The 15,766-nt window shown below is 43.8% G+C and overlaps 1 protein-coding gene across 2 annotated transcripts in view; it reads right to left on the bottom strand.

Moving 5' to 3' along the window:
* The window catches only part of DDX10 (DEAD-box helicase 10), a 300,200-nt gene that overhangs the window by 143,503 nt on the left and 140,931 nt on the right, over positions 1-15,766 (bottom strand). The window lies entirely within an intron of this gene.

Genomic DNA, 15,766 nt, shown 5'->3' with positions numbered 1-15,766 from the left:
ACACCAGAACTTGCTTTCAAGTTCAGGATATAAATATTCGTCATCGTCATAGTAAATGTAGATCATGAAAATATAAAGTAGCATATATATGAAGTATGTGAGAATAGAATACCTTTTCTGATTTTTGAATGTCAACACTTGAGCATCTACAACTTACTGGACTGTGTGATTACAGCTGACCTTTATGGCGATGGGTCATTGGGTTCAAATAATCCTAAATCCAATTTTAAAATGGAGCAGTGTTTTCATGAGGGTTAGCCTGTGGTGTCTGTACTTTGGAATTCAAGGTTTCCTTGCATACACTGAGAAAGAGAGAGAGGAGCACCCACACACAGAACATTATTCTGTTCAGTTGCAGACTGTTGCTTTACTGGCTTTGGTGGCTTTGTAAAAGGGTTGCTTGCAGTTTTCATTGCCATTAGTGATGTAAAAGAGACTGGTTTCCCAAGTGAAAATGGCAATTAAAAGAGGAGGACATCTGAAAAACTGTGCGACTTCAGCCAACTTCAGCCTCATGTGGTTTGTGGGGTACTACTAAGGAACTGCAATATTTTGAAACAAAACCAACTTATGGCATTGTGTTGAGGATAAGGAAATTATGACGTCTCTCTAACAGAAAGGGCTTTGGGCATTCCTGTATAAAAGAACATGGTGTTAGTTAAGGAAGACACATATCACTCTATTCAGGCGCCTAAGGGACAATGTGGGTGCTTTGGAGTTCTTCGTAATGAGATGTTCTAGGAAGATGAAGAGTTTTTTGCCTAAACAGAAGGAGACCGCTCATTGCCAATCTGTTGACTAGATTGGTTTTAAACATGAATATTTTCCCCTATTACCACTATCACCCCAGTACCACTTAAATGTGGAGAACATGTGAAGTCTCAGTGTGTCAGTAGGTCCTCATCTGCTGTCTCATTAGAGCAGTGACTTTAATGCTTGTAGAACTATTTGTCATCATTATTAAGAAGGTGGGATTTGGATGGGATTAGGGTTAGCAAAAGGTAGGGAGCATCCTTTGAGGGACAGGAGGAATGTGATGGGATCCAGCCTGTTCCTGCCTGAGCCACTTTACTGGCTTCTCTGGCTGCCCACACGGCCAGAGAAGCTGGTGAACCGGCTGGCGACCCATCTTGCATTGGCTGCTGTACCTCCTTTTCTCCTCTGGCCCGCTCACTCTTCCTACTTCCAGCTGGGAGCAGGAAAAGTGGGTGGGCATCCGGAGGAGAAGAGGAGGAGGAGGCAACAGCAGTCAGGTGTCACTCCCACCGCCTCATCCCCATACTCTCCACCCCACCATCCTAGCGCCTGTGTTCACCACTGCAGCAGGGAGCTGCAACTGGCAAGGGCAACAGGAAGCATGGCAGAGGCAACGAGGAGTGTAGCGGAGAGTACTTTGTGGCCAAAACAGCACACACACCTCAATGGCCACCTGGTCTAGTGGGTGAGCTGTCTGGAAAATTCCTGTGGCACCCCTTGTAATTTCTTGCTGGATCCACCCCGGCTGTGTTGATGGATGTATTAGATTGCCCACCTTTCCAGTAGTTTTCTCACTAGATGACCTTTTAGTCACTTCCAATGTAAAGATTAAGAGAATAGCTTTAGCTAAAATTCATCACAAGAGCGAAAGCAATGCTAGCAAATTTTTTGCCTTCCAGAAAGTTGTGTACCATGAGAAAAAGAAAAGTTATCGAAATGATTCCCCCATTTCCTGTTCTCAATGCAAGTAATTCTATGATGCATTTAACAATGACTTACATTCAGGGATAACTATACAAAGAACATCTACCACTCACAGGAGGGCGAAAGCTAGTTAAAGCTGACAAGGTGAGCATGTCAGAACAACTGAAGAAGAAGAAGAAAATACTTTAAGGAAGATAAGGAGGGAACACTGAACATTTCCAAGAAGTGAAGAGAAGGAAAACACACGGAGCAAATTCCACCGATGCAGAGACTAATGAGAGATGCTGCTGCTCTAGGATCAATTCAAGTTGTGTTAGTTTTAGAAGCTGCTGTGAATTTAAGATGGGAGAAAATAGCGAAAAAATACATCAAATAAAAGGGGTGTTGTTGTTTTAAGTCAATGAGAGCCATGCCTGGGATTGCTCCTAAGGTATCACCCAAAACCTATAATTTACTAGAAAAATACCCATAGTTATGGCAGGTGGGGAGTGTGGTTCAAGGGGCTGATGATCAAAGTCAACTTGGAAAAGTGGAAACCAGCTGCAGAATCTTCTAACCTCAGGTATTACACTACCTTTTTCTAAACTGCACTCACAGCTGAAATGCTTAGCTACTCAAATAAGAAAATGAGTGACAAAAATTAATATGGCAATATTAGCTCTGCTGCTTTAATATGCAGCTTTAATAAAACGAGTTTCAACATTTATTAAGCTTTAAGGCAAACAAACTGCTGACCCATATCTAAATCAGGTTTTAATCAATTTGCCTTACCTGAGCATTATTCAGTGAACACAATGATGGGAAAGTTAATATTTTGATTTCTTGCTAGCTATGTATGCACAACAGAATAGATTTCCTACTGCTGTAGATTTGAGATCTCAATGCATGTTACTTTCACATGCAAAGTCAGGTTCTAAGAAGAAATAGTTCAAAACAAGAACTCAAAAGCCATTTCATGTATTTTGTTTCATCTCAGAATGTCTTCCCAAAACAAAATTTAAATATAAGTTTTCTCCCAGAACCAAAAGTGGTTTAAAAAAAACCAACAACCACCCTACAGTTAACTTGTGCCTTCAGAATTGCAGCTCCAAATATATACAGAACTGAAACTCCAGATATATACAAATTAAATGAAAGGTACATAGAACAAAAACTAAATGTGTTGCTCAAATACCTAAAGAGCCAAGAACTTCATAGACAAAGGGGTTATAGAAACATTTCTAGAAGTTTCTTCACAATGTTCTCTCAACCAATTTTCAAAAAGGGATCCAGGGGCGATCCGGGAAATTACAGGCCAGTCAGCCTAACGTCTGTTCCAGGCAAATTGATGGAAAGCATCCTCAAGGATAAAATTGTAAAGCACCTAGAAGAACAGGTCCTGCTGGGAGTGAGCTAGCATGGCTTCCGCAAAGGTAAATCTTGCCTCACCAACCTTTTGGACTTCTTTGAGAGTGTCAACGAGTGTGTGGATCAAGGTGATCCAGTTGACATAGTCTACCTGGACTTCCAAAAAGCTTTTGACAAAGTTCCTCATCAAAGACTCCTGAGGAAACGTAGCTGTCATGGGATAAAGGGACAAGTACATGTGTGGATTGCTAACTGGTTGAAAGACAGGAAACAGGGGGTAGGTATAAATGGAGAGTTTTCACAATGGAGGGAAGTAAGAAGTGGGGTCCCCCAGGGATCTGTACTGGGACTGGTGCTTTTTAATTTATTCATAAATGATCTAGAAGCAGGGGTAAGCAGGGATGTGGCCAAATTTGCAGATGATACCAAACTCTTCCGGGTAGTGAAATCCGAAATGGATTGTGAGCAGCTCCAAAAGGATCTCTCCAAATTGGGGGAGTGGGCGACAAAATGGCAAATGCGGTTCAACGTTAGCAAGTTAGCAAGTGTAAAGTGATGCACATTGGGACGAAAAACCCCAGCTTCAAGTATATGCTGATGGGATCCGAGCTGTCGGTGATGGACCAGGAGAGGGATTTTGGGGTTGTGGTGGACAGCTCCTTGAAAGTGTCGACTCAATGTGCGGCAGCTGTGAAAAAGGCTAATTCCATGCTAAGGATCATTAGAAAGGGGACTGAAAATAAAATGGCTAACATTATAATGCCCTTATACAAAACTATGGTGCGACCACACCTGGAGTACTGCGTACAATTCTGGTCACCACATCTTAAAAAGGACATTGTTGAACTGGAGAAGGTACAGAAGAGGGCAACCAAGATGATCAGGGGCCTAGAGCACCTTTCTTATGAGGCAAGACTACAACACCTGGGGCTTTTTAGTTTAGAAAAAAGACGACTGCGGGGAGACATGATAGAGATCTACAAAATCATGCATGGTGTGGAGAAAGTGGAGAAAGAGAGATTCTTTTCCCTCTCACACAACACTAGAACTAGGGGTTACTCCATGGAATTGATTGCCAGAAGGTCTAGGACCAACCAACGGAAGTACTTTTTCACACAATGTGTGATCCACTTGTGGAACTCTCTGCCACAGGATGTGGTGACAGCCAACAACCTGGATGGCTTTAAGAGGGGTTTGGATGACTTCATGGAGGAGAGGTCTATCAATGGCTACTAGTCGGAGGGCTGTGGGCCACCTCCAGCCTCAAGGGCAGGGTGCCTCTGAGTACCAGTTGCAGGGGAGTAATGGCAGGAGAGAGGGCACGCCCCCAACTCCTGTCTGTGACTTCCAGCGGCATCTGGTGGGCCACTGTACGAAACAGGATGCTGGACTAGATGGGCCTTGGGCCTGATCCAGCAGGGCTGTTCTTATGTTCTTAACTGGCTTTATAAAAATATGAACTGCTTAGAAGTCCCGCAGTTATTACTAGCTTCAGACCTGTTATTCCCATTTTTCCTAAATTCAGTTAGAACTGATCTCTCAGTGGAGAGGGAGTAGTATCAGACTTGCTGGGACCGTATCAGTTCAGAATGCAGGTGCTGGATCACACATGTAAAGAAAAAACAAAAACCTGAATAGAGAAAACTAGCACATCACAGAAAAATGTCAAGTTACCGGTGGAAGTGAGTCACAATTACCAATTGTGGGTAAAGAGTTGCCAACAACTGGTGTCCCAAAATAAGTGAATCCTGAAGAAAGCAACAAAAACAAATATTCTACAGCACTTTTTAAGTACAATATGCAAAAGCATTTCATATGCTTTATCTTGATATAGTCCTTATAGCAAACCTGTAAAGCAGGGGTTCTCAACCTGGGTCCCCAGATATTGCTGGACGACAAAATCCCATCTTCCCCATCCACAATGATGGGCTGGGGATGATGGGAACTGTAGTCCCAATATAATCTGGGGACCCAAATTTAAGAACACCTGTTGTAAGATAATGGAGGATTATTGCAGTTTGGGAGCTCAGGCTGGGAGGAAGTGGCTTGTCTAAGATCATCTAGTAAGTTCAGAACAGACGCAAGATTCAGACCAGGGAAGTCTTGATTTGCAGATCAGTCTCTTAGCCACGTCACAACACCAGTTCTCAAATGAAGATTCCTTAAACATTATATATATATATATATATATATATATATATATATATATATATATATATATATGAAAAAGACGGCAGCTGGCTGTCAGCCAGAATGCAGCACGGGGGGGGGGGGCGCAAAGAAGCAGGCGGTGGCCGAAGAAGCAGGCCGACCAGCCTGCCCGCCTAAAAGCAGCAACGGTGGCAGTGGTGGAAAAGTGGGCAGGTGGGCCGGCAGGCCAAAAAGCAGTGGGGGGCATAGAAGCAGGCGTAGGAGGGGAGAAGCAGACTGGCCAGCCCGACAGCCTAAAAGCAGCGAGTGGGGGGAGGAGGAAAGAAGAGGACTGGCCGGCCCGCCAGCCTAAAAGCAGCGGCGGCGGGGGGAAGAGGCGGAGAAGCAGGTGGGGGGGAGAAGAAGCGGGCCAGCCCAAAAGCGGCAGGTGTGTGTGAAGAAGCAAGCAGGCCGGCCCGCCAGCCTAAAAGCGGCGGCAGGAGCGGAGTAGAAGTGGGCCGGCCAGCCGGCCAAAAAGCAGTGGGGCAGGGCAAAGAAGCAGGCGAAGGGGGAGCCAGCCCGCCCACCAGCCTAAAAGCAGTGGCTGGGTGAGGGTGGGAGGAGAAGAAGTGAGCCGGCCAGCCAAAATGCGGGGAGGGGGAGAAGAAAAAGGAGGCGGTGGGTTCGTGGGTGGGCCAGCCGGAGGCGCAGGCAGATGCTCTGCGCCTGGCCCAGATGCTCTGCGCCTGGCCCAGCTAGTATCACTGAAGAGCTCAATTCGGGAGCTGGCAAAATTCTGAGAAGCAGTTTTTAAATGGTTTGCAACAATCATTATTAAAGGCCTATTTGATATGCCAGCACAGATTTTCAACATCAACAGAGACTACTGTCCACATCTATGTCATCATTTACTTTAAATTCTGTTTAAACTAAAATTGGAGCAATAGTCTCATTCATAAAAGAGGAAGGGCAATAGTTTTTGGAAAAAAAACGGGGGAATCCAAAGAAGGCAACCGTGAAAAAAATGTTTAGAATGGCTCAGATTTATAACTGACCTTCTGTCACCCTGTTGACAGATGAGAGAAACTGCATATCTATGAGCAAACTTGAAGCATATGAAAAAGATATTCATAACATAAGCAAGAGCCTAGGATCACAAAACTATACTCGGAAATACAGCAGGCCTGCTCAACTTAGGCCCCCCAGCTGTTTTTGGACTACAACTCCTATAATCCCCAGCCACAGTGGCCAATAGTCAGAGATTATGGGAGTTGTAGGCCAACATTTGCAGGAGGGCTTAAACTGAGCAGCCCTGAAATACAGCAACCTCAATCCAGCAATCCTCTTTTATGGACATGACATCATAATGTTCATAACTCACATTTTGCTTGTAATCTTTTCAACCCTGCCTTGATTTTGCTGTTTTTATTGGGCCAGTTCAGATGTTATGCAGACCCAAGACTAAACCTTAGCTTCATGCAACAATCCCCAAACCTTGGAAGTAAACATTCCCCACTCTCCTACCCATGATAGCACTGGAAGAAATCTATTTCCAGGAAGCTTTAGATAGAAATCAGAATTGTTTACGTTATCTAACACAACCCATAACAGAACTGACCCATTCTGACTTGTTCTATCCAGTTATGAATCTGAACCTTCAAAATCCTTTTCTATATTTTTGTAAATCACCTTGAATACATACCCACCACCATGGGGGGGTGGGGGTTTATGTATACATACATACCCCCCACCCCCAGCTATTTTTGGACTACAACCCCCATAATCCCCAGCCACAGAGGCAAATAGCTAGGGACTATGGGAATTGTAGGCCAACATCTGCAGGAGGGTCGAAGTTGAGCAGCCCTGGTATAGACCCAAACTGCTGATTAAGATCAATTGGAGAGGTCTACTTAATAGCTGCCAGCAATTCGACTAGCAGCTACTCAGAATTGGGCTTTCTCAATAGCAGCTGCTGAGATGAGATCGGGGGCGGGTCTGACTTCTTATTGACCTTTAATAGTGCCTTCAAAAAACTTCATCCAGTCATTTGGAGATATTTAATCGGTATTTTAAAGTTTTACTAGTTCTTAGTTTTAACTCCACATTTTCTTGGAGGAAACTGATTATTTAGACCCATTTCAAACTGGCTTTCAGGTGGGCTATAGAGTGGAGACTGCCTTGGTCGGCCTGATGGATGATCTCCTGTTAGGAACTGACAGACGGAATGTGACTCTGTTGGTCCTTTTGGATCTCTCGGCAGCTTTCAATACTATCGAACATGGTATCCTTCTGGAGCGTCTGACAGGGTTGGCGATGGGAGACATTGCTTTGCAGAGGTTCTGCTCCTACGTTGGGCAGATTCCAGATGATGTCCCTTGGAGACTGTTCTTCAAAATGTGAACTTTTATACGTCGCCTCTCAGGGCTCCATACTGTCTCCAATGTTTTTTAATGTCTACATGAAATAACTGGGAGAGATCATCAGGAGATTTGGTGCATAGTGTTATCAGTATGCAGATGATTCCCCAATCTATTTCTCCATGTATATATCATCAGGAGAAGGCATAACCTCCCTAAATGCCTACCTGGAGGCTGGGATGGGCTGGATGAGGGATAACAAACTGAGATTGAATCCAAATAAGATGGAGATAATTATTGTGTAGGGCTGGAACTCAGAAGACTATTTTAATCTGACAGTTCTGGATAGGGTCACACTTCCCCAGAAGAAATGGGGGAACAGCCTGGGAGTAGGGGTGTGCACGGAACTGCCAAATGCGGTCTGGCACTGGGGTGGGGGGGTGGTACCTTTAAGAGCGGCGGGAGGATTTACTTACCCCTCCCGCCACTTTCCTGCTTGGCGCCGTAATGTTTAGAGCAAAAGTATAGAAGTGTCATAAATAAAACAAAAAATAAAAAGTCCTTTTATGCACAGGTAACAAAGGAATCCCATGCAAATTTGCACTGCAGATTTTGTGGCCCATGTCTACACGTAGAAGATGTTATACATAGAAAAACAGACATAATTGTGATACAGTGTGAAAAGTTGGTCCTCCAAGACCTCAGAAGTGAATCCATATCCACATCAAAGTATCACATGCTTTTGCATATGTATCTTTGGGTGAACACACACTTATTCTATATGCTTGCTATTCAGTCTTTAGCTACACTGCTGTCAGATCTCACATTTATTGTAAGTCTTATGAATATATTATTTTCCCCATATGCTTCTTTAAAGCACATGCAAGCAGAGAAGTCATAGGGAAAAGGCTGAAGACTCACATGTTTGTAGCATGAATACAGTAAGGCTTGAGTCTGACCAACACAACTACAATGAAGGTTCAAAACGTTTTTACTTTGTTGAGTAAAATCACAAGGCATGCAGTTTTGCTCATTGTATTGCAATGTTAAAAAGATACAATTTTCTAAAGTCAAGCAAAACTTCTGCTGAAAGTGAAGCTGGATAGTTATTTTTATATATACTTAACAATAGCTATCACTTGTCAAAAGGTTCAAGAACGTTCCAAGTGCTGACATAATGCTCAGCAAGAAAATGTTGACAATGCAAAGCCTCCGAGAGCAAAATCAAAGTCAGTGTGATGGGAAAACCCTATGGACAGGAAAGGCTGCCCAACAATTGCAAGGAAGAGAAGGAGAGGCATGGATGCTGCAGAGACATGGAAAACTAAGAGCTGGGAAACTGAGTGGAAAGGAGTCCAGATGAGAGAAAGATGAGCTAAAGGGCAGAGGAAAGAACATGATGGAAGAACATTCACAAGGAAGGTGATCTTTCCTTGGAGAAGAAAGCTGGTCTTGTGGTAGCAAGCATGACTTGTCTCCTTTGCTAAGCAGGGTCTGCCCTGACTGCATATGAAAGGGAGACTAGAAGTATGAGCACTGTAAGATATTCCCCTCAGGGGACGGAGCCACTCTGGGAAGAACATCTAGGTTCCAAGTTCCCTCTCTGGCATCTCCAAGATAGGGCTGGGAGAGATTCCTACCTGCAACCTTGGAGAAGCCACTGCCAGTCTGTGAAGACTATACTGAGCTAGATAAACCAATGGTCTGACTCAGTATATCGCAGCTTCCTATGTCGCTATGTAAGGTGATGGAAGAAAGTGCAGCTCACTAGGCAGCAGACTGAGAAGCAAAGACCTGATGGCCAAAGGCAGAAATCTGAAAAGGGACCAGAGAAGGCAGGGAGTTCAGGGAAGAGGGACTGGACAGAATCTGCACACAAGGCCTAGGAAGAGAAGGAGCTCTCTGCTGCTGAGAACAGAAGCAGGCAGACAAGGAGATGGAGGAAGAAGGCTTGTTTACAATGGTATGTGGAATTTAGCCAGGCAGGTCTTGACTGAAAACCTCCAATCCTATTGATAAAATTAATACAAACACACAATCATTTTCAGCTGCAATTTAGAACTATTCATTCAGATTAAAACTTCATCAATTAAAAAGGTGTCCATAATAATAAGGCAGCAGATTTCTTAAATATCTATTAATTTTAATGCAGATACTTATAAAAAGATCTGCAGGCCCCATCTTAAAAGAGGTGTACTTCTCACACATAGTGTGGATGACTCCTTGAAGGAGGAATGCCTCTTTGAACAAGAAAATTTCCTTTTTGTTTCAGCACTGCAGTGGGTTTTGCTTGTTTTTTAAACTCATATGCCAATATGATCAATCAACAGACTCGTGTATACAATTTATTGAAGACTTCTTTCATCTTCCTAACATTTTCCCATCAAGTCCATCATTTGCTTTAGTAGAAAATATCAAGAAAAATAATGCCATTCCTCACACATCAGTTTTATTAAAATAGATGTATAGGTAGCAAGTTTCAAATTCATGAGAAAATTAACACACTAATTTTATCGCATTTCGAACCAATTAAACCTTGCATACTAAACCTGCCAAAGGAAACAGAGTAATGCATTTTTAACAGATTCTTGCTGGTTCAACACAATGTTAAACAATTATGATAATTTTAAGACATCTTTAAGTGTCAGCTCAGCTACATCAGAAAATGCTTCAGAAGGGATTGGTTGTGTGCTGCAGATTTAAATGCTAGATAAAATAATCCATCTTCTAAACAATTAAGCAAAGATATTAAAATTGTGCCAGTGGGAACCAGAATGAGAATTTTCATAATACACTAAAGTAAAAATTTACACTAACGTTTTTTAAAAAGACAATTTTTCACTTTCCCCAATGGGTAAAGCAGTGATAAACAGGAGTAGGAGATTGTAGCAGTATATGCAATACCAGCTTGGTGAGGCAAACATTTGAGTAATTTGTGGAAAACAGGGCTCTAACTCAAATGATCAAGGCTTTAAAAAGAACCACCTTTGGATCAGACCAGATGCATGTCTAATCCAGCATCCTGTTTCCTACAGTAACCCATCCAGATGTCTCTGGAAAGCCCACAAGTAGGGCATGAAGGCAAACTGCTCTTTCCCTTGTCCCCCAGCAACCAGTATTCAGCGCTGTACTGCCTCTGAACATGGAGGCTCCATACACTCATTACAGTTAACGGCCATGAATGAACCAATCCTCCTCCATGAATTTATCTAACTTCCTTCCAAACTTGAATCCATCAGCCAATGTGATTGAGGACCAGCTGGAGTTCAGGTACTGAATTGGGCAAGTGAGGCGCAGTGATTGGACTCTGTGGTCCTTCTCAATGGGACAGACTTCTGAGACAGGAGATTGGGTTTGGAAGCAGAGATTTCATGTGGCTGGTGCATTTTCATTGGCTTGTGGGGTCAGCGGACATTGTTCAGTTTGGTATTGCAAACTAGAGGGCACTCTTGATTCATAATTTAATCCACCTTGCTTGCTGAGGGGCCAGTGTGCTGGGGCGGGTGTATGTGCAGGAGGCTAGTTGCTGGAAGACATTGTCCAAATTGCACATATACCACCTCAGTACACAGGTCCCATGTATATCATATCAGCAGAAATCTACACATGCAGACAGTGCTTTGAGGTGTAATCCACTGAGAATTTCTTTTTCAAAAGCCCCACTGAAATGAATGGTGCCTCCACAATAGCTCATCTATGGAATCCCATTCATGTAAATCCCATGATAAGTTCTCAGTCACTTGTGCCATTAAAACCTAGCTGCAGCAACATGAGACCCAGTCCACCTTACTTCCTGTACCAAGGGGCTCTCTCTAGTTCTATCTTCAGTTATGGTGTAACAATTAGCACCATTTGCTGATATTAGACCCCCTCCCAAGCTTCTATGAAAAATTTCTAACCATCTACAGGAACATTTGATACTGGTGCAGAAATTTCCTATGTGATAAGTTGCAAATGGCTACGACAGTTGTAGCAAGGAGTCCCCCGCCCCATTACACACACAAACATATCAAAGTCTCAAGCCATGGCAACTGGGTATTGTAACTGACCAACTACAAGAGCTATTAAAACAATGCGCAAAGCATGGGCAATGAAAAAATATAGTATGGGAGGATCTGATTATAAATACTGCATTATCGAGAACACAGGTTGTGCCATGATTTCACAGAAGTGTAGTGATTTCACGGAAAATATAGCTGGGGCCACAAGCTCAGCTTTCTGGGAACCCCGGCTCTCCCCACCCCCTTCTGACAATAAACTCTGCAGGCGATGCTTTGTGAAATCTCAGAAACAAGAGCATGGTTTTCAGTAATCGGAGACTGAGCTTCAGTGTCCCGCATAGCTCTGTGCTCCTCCCCATGACTGCACCAATTATGCAAAATAACAGCCATTTCAGAATAAACTATGCAAAAATCAGAGGAATCACACAAGTTGCCCTTATTTATACCAAAGATTGCCAAACTTAGTTTTAAGATGAATATGAAGAGACAAAAGTCCCACACTGCTGTAAACAGGTTTATTTGAGCCCAACGCGTGTCAGCCGAAGCCTTCTTCAGGGGAAAACTAGGACAGTTGATGTAAAGAATATTGAGCTAGAGGGACCAATGATCTGACTCAGCATAAGACAGCTTCAAAAGATCATAAAATTTGCATTCCCTTAATGTAACTGTTAATTACTTCAGGGCATACACAGCCCCCTCTACAGCCTTTATTTAGTTTTATACACACATACACAAACACACACATACTCTCTACGTATAACTTTAAGTATACACAGTTGGTTTCCCACCCCCAACAAGAATTTTTAAAGAACTAGTGGGCCCGGGCACAGAGCATCTGTGCCTCTAGCTGGCCCGCTGTCGTGGCCGGGCCCGCCGCCTTGCCTCCACGGCCGGGCCCGCCGCCGCCGCCCAGCCCGCCGCCTTGCCTCCGCAGCCACCCAGCCAGGCAATTCTCCTGGGTGCACCAGGACCAATCAGGCGCCCCCGCAGCCCAGCCAATCAGCTGGGCTGCCGGGACACATTTTTCCTGGGCACACCCAGGAGAAATATATATAGAGATTGTTCATTCACCCATTTATTCACGCAATATGAAATAACTCTTCCTCCAGAATTATTCCCTCATCTCGGCTCTTATTTTCAATTGCAATTCTCACCTTTCAAACAATATTTTAGAGTTATGCAATCATTTGAATTCATCACACTGCACAGCCCAGCAAGCTTCTCAGACCAACAAAAACAAAAATTACCCAGGTTGCAAAGGTAGTTCAATATTTTTAAACATCTAATAAAATTTTCATAGCCCATATGAATGAATGAGTGTGTGTGTGTGTGTGTGTGTGTGTGTGTGTGTATACACACACACACATATCTATCTATCTATCTGTATATGAATGAATGAATGAATGAATGAATGAATGAATGAAATATTCTAATCTGTCTTGTTCCTTCTTGGCTTTCGGTTTTTCTCAGTTTTTTTTATTTTACAATGCCTGAAATGCAAACATTCATGCTTACAGTTAAATTAGTTTACACCTGAAGCATGACATATTGCATATATGTTTGATTCTGACACACACTCAGGCATGAAAGTTACTTAACTTACTAATATTTTAACCATAACATTTCCCCCCCCAAAAAATATACAACATCCTAAGAAAATAAATGGCCTGTGTGAGGGTCTGTTCAAACACTGCTATTAGACTCCTTATCCCTCCTCAGATTCTACAAAGAGTAGGCAACATCCACATTAACACTGTGCTGGCACAACAGTGAGTCCTGTCAAGTGGGGGCAGGGGCTCAACCATGGCCAGAGAGAAGGGGCCCTCTCTCCCTCTTCCCAGTTGCTACCAGGAGAGGGGGGGAGAGAGGGAGAGGGAACAGCAGCTGAGGACTGGTGTGTCATTTGAACTGATGTTACTATCACATTTCAAACAACTTTTTCAAATGAATATTTAGCTGAAATGCTTGACTAACAAGCAGAAGGTTGCCAGTTTGAATCCCCGCTGGTACTATATCGGGCAGCAGCGATATAGGAAGATGCTGAAAGGCATCATCTCATACTGCACAGGAGGAGGCAATGGTAAACCCCTCCTGTATGCTACCAAAGAAAACCACAGGGCTCTGAGGGTACCAGGAGTCGAAATCGACTTGACCGTACACTTTTACCTTACAGTAGCAATTAGGTATGTGCTCTTTTTTAGAATTTAAAAAATTTGAGGGTACTAGAAACCAGAATCTGTGTCGTGAGGGACAAATTCCCTTTTACTGTGTGGTTCTGCAGTGTTTTTCAAGACAGGGTTGCAAAATATATGCACAGCCATAAGGAACAATGGGGAACTCGAAACACCCAATTTTTACCCATGGTTAGCTCCTAGGGACACCAAAGTGGGTTGTGTGGTACGGCATGATGGGTGCTACCTACCACCCAACCCACCAAAAAAAATGGGCAAGTGGGCAATTTTAAACAATGTTTAACCTTTCCCCATTGGATCCAGGGGTGGGGGAAAGATTCTTTTAAAAAACACAGTCATCCACTAACCCATTTCTTTTGTTGGTTGGGTAGTAGGTAGGCTCTGGAATGTGCTCCCTCTCAAAGTAAGAGTTTCCTCATCTCTGACAACTTTTAAGAAGTCTGTCAAGACACATTTGTTCACACAGGCTTTTAATTAGATACTGTTTAAATAGTTTTTAACATGGTTTTAAATTTCAAACTGCAATTTTCACCTTTTTATTTCACTGTAATTTGTATTTTATTGTGAGCCGCCCAGAGACAAAGGTTTTTGGTGGGATTTATTTATTTATTTAATATGCTGCCCAATACACAGACTCAGGGTGGTGTACAAACAAGAGCAGCGTTCAAGATTTGGGGGGTGGAGATAAATAAACCTAAATAAATAAATAATCAATTAAAGAGCAAATGCCTGGTGGAAAAGAAATGTCTTAAACAAGGTTTTGAAGGCTGAAAGAGAGGAGGCAGACCAAATCGGGGGGTGGGGGGAGAATTTCAAAGTGAAGGGGCAGCAACAGAGAAAGCCCTTCCACAGGCCCTTGTACTACGGACATCTCTGAGACCAGGGACCAAAAGAAGGGCAACCTGAGAAGATCTCACAGTATGGGACAGGACTGGCCAGGAGAGGCGGTCCTGCAGGTAAGCAGGTGCTAAGCCCTCAAGGGTTTTAAAGGTGAGAACCAGCACTTTGAATTGGACCTGGAAGCAAATAGGTAACCAGTGCAGCGACCACCTCATTCTGGGCCAACTGAAGCTTCCGGGTCATCTTCAAAGGCAACCCCAGGTATAGCACATTATAGTAATCCAGATGAGAGATGGCGAGGGCATGAGTTACTGTTGCCAGGGACTGCTGGTCAAGATAGGGCCGCAAACGGCGGACCTGCCAAAGCTGGGCGAAGGCACCTCTGGTCACGGCCTCCACCTGCTGCTCGAGCAGGAGTCAGAAGTCCAAGAGAACCCCAAGTCGCGGACCACCTCCTTCAGGTGCAGCGCAACCCAGTCCAGGGAGAGACTTAGACTCGGCAATTGGCCAGATCGAGGACTAAGCAAGAGCAACTCAGTCTTGGAGGAATTAAGTCTGAGCCTGTTTTGGCCCATCCAGAACCTGACAGCTTCCAGACACTGGACAAGTACAGAAATGGCATCTCTGGAGTGGCCTGGGGTGGCAATATACAACTGAGTATCATTGGCATATTGATGGAATCTCACCCCAAATCAACGGATGACGTGCCCCAACAGTTTCATGTAGATGTTAAAAAGAATGGGTGCGAGAACCAAGCCCTGAGGCACCCTACAAAGGAATGGCCACAGGGCAGAGCACTCGCCACCAACACACACTGACTGACATCACTCTGACTGACATCACTGAAGGAACAGAACCGCTGCAAAACAGTGCCTCCAATACCCAACCTGCACAGGCGCTCCAGAAGGATACCATGGTTGATGGTATCAAAAGCCGCTGAGAGTTCTAAAAGGATGAAGAAAGGGGAACTACCCTCATCAAGGTCACGATACAAGTCATCAGCCAGAGCGACCAATGCTGTTTCTGTGCCATGCCATGGCCTGAAACCCGACTGACAAGGATCTAGAAAATCAGCTTCATCCAGAGCTCTCTTAAGCTGGGCACATACAACATTCTCCAAAACCTTTGCAAGGAAAGGAAGATTGGAGATTGGTCTATAATTATCAAGGACCTCAGGATTGAGAGAAGTCTTCTTCAAAAAGAGGGTGCACCACAGCCT

This window comes from Hemicordylus capensis, chromosome 3, assembly GCF_027244095.1.
Source record: "Hemicordylus capensis ecotype Gifberg chromosome 3, rHemCap1.1.pri, whole genome shotgun sequence".
NCBI classification, from domain to species: Eukaryota; Metazoa; Chordata; class Lepidosauria; order Squamata; family Cordylidae; genus Hemicordylus; species Hemicordylus capensis.
Note: the sequence above shows the minus strand (reverse complement) of the source record. Positions and strands in the feature narration are given on the sequence as shown.